This window comes from Leptosomus discolor, unplaced genomic scaffold (assembly GCF_034619465.1).
Source record: "Leptosomus discolor isolate bLepDis1 unplaced genomic scaffold, bLepDis1.hap2 HAP2_SCAFFOLD_27, whole genome shotgun sequence".
In the NCBI taxonomy this organism is placed as follows: Eukaryota; Metazoa; Chordata; class Aves; order Leptosomiformes; family Leptosomidae; genus Leptosomus; species Leptosomus discolor.
The window spans coordinates 453,226-461,936 of NW_028237782.1; positions in this window are offsets into that span (position 1 = coordinate 453,226).

An 8,711-nucleotide genomic window follows, 5' to 3' on the forward strand; every position below is an offset into this window, starting at 1 on the left:
GTGTGCTGGGCTCCACGTCGGGACGTCTGTTGGGTTCTACGTTGCACTGTGTGTTGGGCTCTACGTCGAGACGTATGTTGGGCTCTACATCAGGATTTAGCGTACTTTCAGATCTACTTCTGGACGTGTGTTGGGCTCTACGTTGGGACGTGTGTTGGGCTCTACATCAGGATTTAGCTTACTTTCAGCTCTACGTCGGGACATGTGTTGGGCTCTACGTTGGGACGTGTGTTGGGCTCTACATCAGGATTTAGCTTACTTTCAGCTCTACGTCTGGGCGAGTGTTGGGCTCTAAGTCAGGACGTGTGTTGGGCTCTACATCAGGATTTAGCTTACTTTCAGCTCTACGTGGGGACGTGTGTTTGGCTCTACGTCGGGACGTCTGTTGGGCTCTACGTTGGGACGTGTGTTGGGCTCTACGTCGGGACGTTTGTTGGGCTCTACGTCGGGACGTGTGTTGGCCTCTACGTCGGGACGTGTGTTGGGCTCTACGTCAGGACGTGTGTTGGGCTCTACGTCGGGACGTGGGTTGGGCTCTACGTCGGGACGTGGGTTGGGCTCTACGTCGGGACGTGGGTTGGGTTCTACGTCGGGACGTGGGTTGGGTTCTACGTCGGGACGTGGGTTGGGCTCTACGTCGGGACGTGGGTTGGGGTCTAGATCAGGATTTAGCTTACTTTCAGCTCTACGAGGGGACGTGTGTTGGTCTCGACATCAGGATTTAGCTTACTTTCAGCTCTACGTCGGGACATGTGTTAGGCTCTACGTCGGGACGTGTGTTGCGCTCTACGTCGGGACGTGTGTTGGGCTCTACGTCGGGACGCGTGTTGGGCTGCATGTTGGGACGTGTGTTGAGCTCTACGTCGGGACATGTTTTGGGTTCTGCGTCGGGACGTGTGTTGGGCTCTACGTCGGGACGTGTGTTGGGCTCTACGTCGCGACGTGTGTTGGGCTCTACGTCGCGACGTGTGTTGGACTCTGCGTCGGGATGTGTGTTGGGCTCTACGTCGGGACGTGTGTTGGGCTCTACGTCGGGACGTGTGTTGGGCTCTACATCAGGATTTAGCTTACTTTCATCTCTACGTCGGGACGTGTGTTGGGCTCTACGTCGGGATGTGTGTTCGGCTCTACTTCGGGATGTGTGTTGGGCTCTACATAAGGATTTAGCTTACTTTCAGCTCTACGTGGGGACGTGTGTTTGGCTCGACATCAGGACTTAGCTTACTTTCAGCTCTACTTCGGGACGTGTGCTGGGCTCTGTGTCGGGACGTGTGCTGGGCTCTACGTCGGGATGTGTGCTGGGCTCTACGTCGGGACGTGTGTTGGGCTCTTCGTCGGGACGTCTGTTGGGCTCTACGTCAGGATTTAGCTTGTTTTAGCTCTACATCGGGACGTGTGTTTGGCTCTACGTCGGGACGTGTGTTGGGCTCTACGTCGGGACGTGTGTTGGGCTCTAGATCAGGATTTAGCTTACTTTCAGCTCTACGAGGGGACGTGTGTTGGGCTCGACATCAGGATTTAGCTTACTTTCAGCTCTACGTCGGGACGTGTGTTTGGCTCTACGTCGGGACGTCTGTTGGGCTCTACGTTGGGACGTGTGTTGGGCTCTACGTCGGGACGTTTGTTGGGCTCTACGTCGGGACGTGTGTTGGCCTCTACGTCGGGACGTGTGTTGGGCTCTACGTCAGGACGTGTGTTGGGCTCTACGTCGGGACGTGGGTTGGGCTCTACGTCGGGACGTGGGTTGGGCTCTACGTCGGGACGTCTGTTGGGCTCTACGTTGGGACGTGTGTTGGGCTCTACGTCGGGACGTTTGTTGGGCTCTACGTCGGGACGTGTGTTGGCCTCTACGTCGGGACGTGTGTTGGGCTCTACGTCAGGACGTGTGTTGGGCTCTACGTCGGGACGTGGGTTGGGCTCTACGTCGGGACGTGGGTTGGGCTCTACGTCGGGACGTGGGTTGGGTTCTACGTCGGGACGTGGGTTGGGTTCTACGTCGGGACGTGGGTTGGGCTCTACGTCGGGACGTGGGTTGGGGTCTAGATCAGGATTTAGCTTACTTTCAGCTCTACGAGGGGACGTGTGTTGGTCTCGACATCAGGATTTAGCTTACTTTCAGCTCTACGTCGGGACATGTGTTAGGCTCTACGTCGGGACGTGTGTTGCGCTCTACGTCGGGACGTGTGTTGGGCTCTACGTCGGGACGCGTGTTGGGCTGCATGTCGGGACGTGTGTTGAGCTCTACGTCGGGACATGTTTTGGGTTCTGCGTCGGGACGTGTGTTGGGCTCTACGTCGGGACGTGTGTTGGGCTCTACGTCGCGACGTGTGTTGGGCTCTACGTCGCGACGTGTGTTGGACTCTGCGTCGGGATGTGTGTTGGGCTCTACGTCGGGACGTGTGTTGGGCTCTACGTCGGGACGTGTGTTGGGCTCTACATCAGGATTTAGCTTACTTTCATCTCTACGTCGGGACGTGTGTTGGGCTCTACGTCGGGATGTGTGTTCGGCTCTACTTCGGGATGTGTGTTGGGCTCTACATAAGGATTTAGCTTACTTTCAGCTCTACGTGGGGACGTGTGTTTGGCTCGACATCAGGACTTAGCTTACTTTCAGCTCTACTTCGGGACGTGTGCTGGGCTCTGTGTCGGGACGTGTGCTGGGCTCTACGTCGGGATGTGTGCTGGGCTCTACGTCGGGACGTGTGTTGGGCTCTTCGTCGGGACGTCTGTTGGGCTCTACGTCAGGATTTAGCTTGTTTTAGCTCTACATCGGGACGTGTGTTTGGCTCTACGTCGGGACGTGTGTTGGGCTCTACGTCGGGACGTGTGTTGGGCTCTAGATCAGGATTTAGCTTACTTTCAGCTCTACGAGGGGACGTGTGTTGGGCTCGACATCAGGATTTAGCTTACTTTCAGCTCTACGTCGGGACGTGTGTTGGGCTCTACGTCGGGACGTGTGTTGGGCTGTACGTCGCGACGTGTGTTGGGGTGCATGTCGGGACGTGTGTTGAGCTCTACGTCGGGACGTGTTTTGGGCTCAACGTCGGGACGTGTGTTGGGCTCTACGTCGGGATTTAGTTACTTTCAGCTCTACGTCGGGATGTGTGTTGGGCTCTACGTCGGGACGTGTGTTGGGCTCTACGTCGGGACGAGTGTTGGGCTCTACGTCGGGACGAGTGTTGGGCTCTACATAAGGATTTATCTTACTTTCAGCTCTACGTCGGGACGTGTGTTGGACTCTATGTCGGGACGTGTGTTGGGCTCCACGTCGGGACGTGTGTTCGGATCTACATCAGGATTTAGCTTAATTTCAGCTCTACGTCGGGACGTGTTTTGGGCACTACGTTGGGACGTGTGCTGGGCTCTACGTCGGGACGTGTGTTGGGCTCTACATCAGGATTTAGATTACTTTCAGCTCTTCGTCTGGACGTGTGTTGGGCTCTACCTCGGGACATGTGTTGGGCTCTACATCAGAATTTAGCTGACTTTCAGCTCTACGTGGGGACGTGTGTTGGGCTTGACATCAGGATTTAGCTTACTCTCAGCTCTACGTCGGGACGTGTGTTGGGCTCTACGTCGGGACGTGTGTTAGGCTCTACGTCGGGACGTGTTTTGGGCTCTACGTCGGGAAGTGTGTTGGGCTCTACATCAGGATTTAGCGTACTTTCAGCTCTACGTCGGGACGTGCGTTGGGCTCTACGTCGGGACGTGTGTTGGGCTCTACGTCGGGACGTGTGTTGGGCTCTACGTCGGGACGTCTGTTGGGTTCTACGTCGCGATGTGTGTTGGGCTCTACGTCGAGACGTATGTTGGGCTCTACATCAGGATTTAGCTTACTTTCAGCTCTACGTCGTGACATGTGTTGGGCTCTACGTCGGGACGTGCGTTGGGCTCTACGTCGGGACGTGCGTTGGGCTCTACGTCGGGACGTGTGTTGGGCTCTACATCAGGATTTAGCTTAATTTCAGCTCTACGTCGGGACGTGTGTTGGGCTCTACGTCGGGACGTGTGTTGGGCTCTACGTCGGGACGTGTGTTGGGCTCCATGTCGGGACTTGTGTTGGGCTCTACGGCTGTTGTTAGCTAACTTTCAGCTCTACGTTGGGACGTATGTTGGGCCCTACGTCGGGACGTGTGTTGGGCCCTACGTCGGTACGTGTGTTGGGCCCTACGTCGGTACGTGAGTTGGGCCCTACGTCGGGACGTGTGTTGGGTTCTACGTCTGTAGTTAGCTAACGTTCAGCTTTACGTCGAGACGTGTGTTGGGCTCTACGTCTGTAGTTAGCTGACTTTCAGCTGTACGTCGGGTCGTGTGTTGGGCTCTACATCAGGTTTAGCTTATATTGAGCTCTATGTCGGGACGTGTGTTGGGCTCTACGTCGGGACGTGTGTTGGGCTCTACATCAGTGTTTAGCTTACTTTCACCTCTACGTCGGGACATGTGTTTGGCTCTACGTCGGGACGTGTGTTGGGCTCTACGTCCGGACGTGTGTTGGGCTCTACGTCGGGACGTGTGTTGGGCTCTACGTCGGGACGTGTGTTGTGCTCTACGTCGGGACGTGTGTTTGGCTCTACATCGGGACATGTGTTGGGCTCTACGTCGGGATGTGTGTTGGGCTCTACATCAGTATTTAGCTTACTTTGAGCTCTTCGTTGGGACGTGTGTTAGGCTCGGCATCAGGATTTAGCTTACTTTCAGGTCTACGTCGAGACGTGTGTTGGGCTCTACGTCTGTAGTTAGCTGACTTTCAGCTGTACGTCGGGACGTGTGTTGGGCTCTACGTCAGGATTTAGCTTACTTTCAGCTGTACGTCGGGACGTGTGTTGGGCTCTACGTCGGGACGTGTGTTGGGCTCCACGTCGGGACGTGTGTTGGGCTCTACATCAGGATCTTGCATACTTTCAGTTCTACGTCGGGACACGTGTTATGCTCTAAGTCGGGACGTGTGTTGGGCTCTACATCAGATTTAGCTTACTTTCAGCTCTACGTCGGGACGTGTGTTGGGCTCTACGTCGGGACGTGTGTTGGGCTCTACATCAGGATTTAGCGTACTTTCAGCTCAACTTAGGGACGTGTGTTGGGCTCTACGTCGGGACGTGTGTTGGGCTCTATGTCGGGACGTGTGTTGGGCTCTACGTCGGGATTTAGCTTACTTTCAGCTCTACGTCGGGACGTGTGTTGGGCTCTATGTCGGGAAGTGTGTTGGGCTCTACGTCGCGACGTGTGTTGGGCTCTACGTCGAGACGTATGTTGGGCTCTACATCAGGGTTCAGCTTACTTTCAGCTCTACCTCGGGACTTGAGTTCGGGTCTACGTCGGGTCGTGTGCTGGGCTCTACGTCGGGACGTGTGTTGGGCTCTACGTTGCGAAGTGTTTTGGCCTCTACGTCGGGACGTGTGTTGGGCTCTACATCAGGATTTAGCGTACTTTCAGCTTACTTCGGGACGTGTGTTGGGCTCTACGTTGGGACGTGTGTTGGGCTCTACATCAGGATTTAGCTTACTTTCAGCTCTACGTCGGACATGTGTTGGGCTCTACGTTGGGACGTGTGTTGGGCTCTACATCAGGATTTAGCTTACTTTCAGCTCTACGTCTGGGCGAGTGTTAGGCTCTAAGTCGGGATGTGTGTTGGGCTCTACATCAGGATTTAGCGTACTTTTAGCTCTACTTCGGGACGTGTGTTGGGCTCTACGTCGGGACGTGTGTTGGGCTCTACATCAGGATTTAGCTTACTTTCAGCTCTACTTCGGGACATGTGTTGGGCTCCACGTTGGGACTTGTGTTGGGCTCTACATCAGGATTTAGCTTACTTTCATCTCTACGTCTGGGCGAGTGTTGGGCTCTAAGTCGGGACGTGTGTTGGGCTCTACATCAGGATTTAGCTTACTTTCAGCTCTACGTGGGGACGTGTGTTTGGCTCTACGTCGGGACCTGTGTTGGGCTCTATATCGGGACATGTGTTGGGCTCTACGTCGGGACGTCTGTTGGGATCTACGTCGGGACGTGTGTTGGGGTCTACGTCGGGACGTTTGTTGGGCTCTACGTCGGGACGTGGGTTGGGCTCTACGTCGGGATGTGTGTTGGGCTCTACGTCGGGACGTGGGTTGGGCTCTACGTCGTGACGTGGGTTGGGCTCTTCGTCGGGACATCTGTTGGGCTCTACGTCGGGATTTAGCTTACTTTCAGCTCTACGTCGGGACGTGTGCTGGGCTCTACGTCGCGACGTGTGTTGGGCTCTACGTCGGGATGTGCGTTGGGCTCTACGTCGGGACGTGCGTTGGGCTCTACGTCGGGACGTGTGTTGGGCTCTATGTCGGGACGTGTGTTGGACTCTACGTCGGGATGTGTGTTGGGCTCTACATCAGGATTTAGCTTACTTTCAGCTCTACGTGGGGACGTGTGTTTGGCTCGATATCAGGATTTAGCGTACTTTCAGCTCTACGTCGGGACGTGTGTTGGGCTCTACGTCGGGATGTGTGTTGGGCTCTACATCAGGATTTAGCTTAATTTCAGCTCTACGTGGGGACGTGCGTTTGGCTCGACATTAGGACTTAGCTTACTTTCAGCTCTACTTCGGGACGTGTCTTGGGCTCTACGTCGGGACCTGTGCTGTGCTCTACGTGGGGACGTGTGCTGGGCTCTTTGTCGGGACGTCTGTTGGGCTCTACGTCGGGTTTTAGCTTCCTTTCAGCTCTACGTCGGGAAGTGTGTTGGGCTCTATATCAGGATTTAGCTTACTTTCAGCTCTACGTCGGGAGGTGTGTTGGGCTCTACGTCGGGACGTGTGTTGGGCTCTACGTCGGGACGTGTGTTGGGCTCTACATCAGGATTTAGCTTGTTTTCAGCTCTACGTAGGGAGGTGTGTTGGGCTCTACCTCGGGACGTGTGTTGGGCTCTACCTCGGGACGTGTGTTGGGCTCTACGTCGGGACGTGTGTTGGGCTCTAGATCAGGATTTAGCTTACTTTCAGCTCTACGAGGGGATGTGTGTTGGGCTCGACATTAGGATTTAGCTTATTATCAGCTGTACGTTGGGACGCGTGTTGGGCTCTACGTCGGGAAGTGTGTTGGGCTCTAGATCAGGATTTAGCTTACTTTCAGCTCTACGAGGGGACGTGTGTTGGGCTCGACATCAGGATTTAGCTTACTTTCAGCTCTACGTCGGGACATATGTTGGGCTCTACATCGGGACGTATGTTGCGCTCTACGTCGGGACGTGTGTTGGGCTCTACGTCTGGACCAGTGTTGGGCTCTACGTCGGGACGAGTGTTGGGCCCTACGTCGGGACGAGTGTTGGGCTCTACGTCGGGACGAGTGTTGGGCTCTACGTCGGGACGAGTGTTGGGCTCTACATAACCATTTAGCTTACTTTCATCTGTACGTCGGGATGTGTGTTGGGCTCTACGTCGGGATGTGTGTTGGGCTCTACGTCGGGACGTGTGTTGGGCTCTACATCAGGATCTAGCTTGTTTTCAGCTCTACTTCGGGACACGTGTTATGCTCTAAGTTGGGACGTGTGTTGGGCTCTAATTCGGGACGTGTGTTGGGCTCTACGTCGGGACGTATGTTGGGCTCTACATCAGGATCTAGCATACTTTCAGTTCTACGTCGGGACACGTGTTATGCTCTAAGTCGGGACGTGTGTTGGGCTCTACATCAGATTTAGCTTCCTTTCAGCTGTACATTGGGACGTGTGTTGGGCTCTACGTCGGAATGTGTGTTGGGCTCGACATCAGGATTTAGCTTACTTTCAGCTCTACGTCGGGACGTGTGTTGGGCTCTACGTCGGGACGTGTGTTGGGCTCTACATCAGGATTTAGCGTACTTTCAGCTCTACTTCGGGACGTGTGTTGGGCTCTACGTCGGGACGTGTGTTGGGCTCTATTTTGGGACGTGTGTTGGGCTCTACGTCGGGATTTAGCTTACTTTCAGCTCTACGTCGGGACGTGTGTTGGGCTCTATGTCGGGACGTGTGTTGGGCTCTACGTCGCGACGTGTGTTGGGCTCTACGTCGAGACGTATGTTGGGCTCTACATCAGGGTTCAGCTTACTTTCAGCTCTACGTCGGGACGTGAGTTCGGGTCTACGTCGGGACGTGTGCTGGGCTCCACGTCGGGACGTCTGTTGGGTTCTACGTTGCACTGTGTGTTGGGCTCTACGTCGAGACGTATGTTGGGCTCTACATCAGGATTTAGCGTACTTTCAGATCTACTTCTGGACGTGTGTTGGGCTCTACGTTGGGACGTGTGTTGGGCTCTACATCAGGATTTAGCTTACTTTCAGCTCTACGTCGGGACATGTGTTGGGCTCTACGTTGGGACGTGTGTTGGGCTCTACATCAGGATTTAGCTTACTTTCAGCTCTACGTCTGGGCGAGTGTTGGGCTCTAAGTCAGGACGTGTGTTGGGCTCTACATCAGGATTTAGCTTACTTTCAGCTCTACGTGGGGACGTGTGTTTGGCTCTACGTCGGGACGTCTGTTGGGCTCTACGTTGGGACGTGTGTTGGGCTCTACGTCGGGACGTTTGTTGGGCTCTACGTCGGGACGTGTGTTGGCCTCTACGTCGGGACGTGTGTTGGGCTCTACGTCAGGACGTGTGTTGGGCTCTACGTCGGGACGTGGGTTGGGCTCTACGTCGGGACGTGGGTTGGGCTCTACGTCGGGACGTGGGTTGGGTTCTACGTCGGGACGTGGGTTGGGTTCTACGTCGG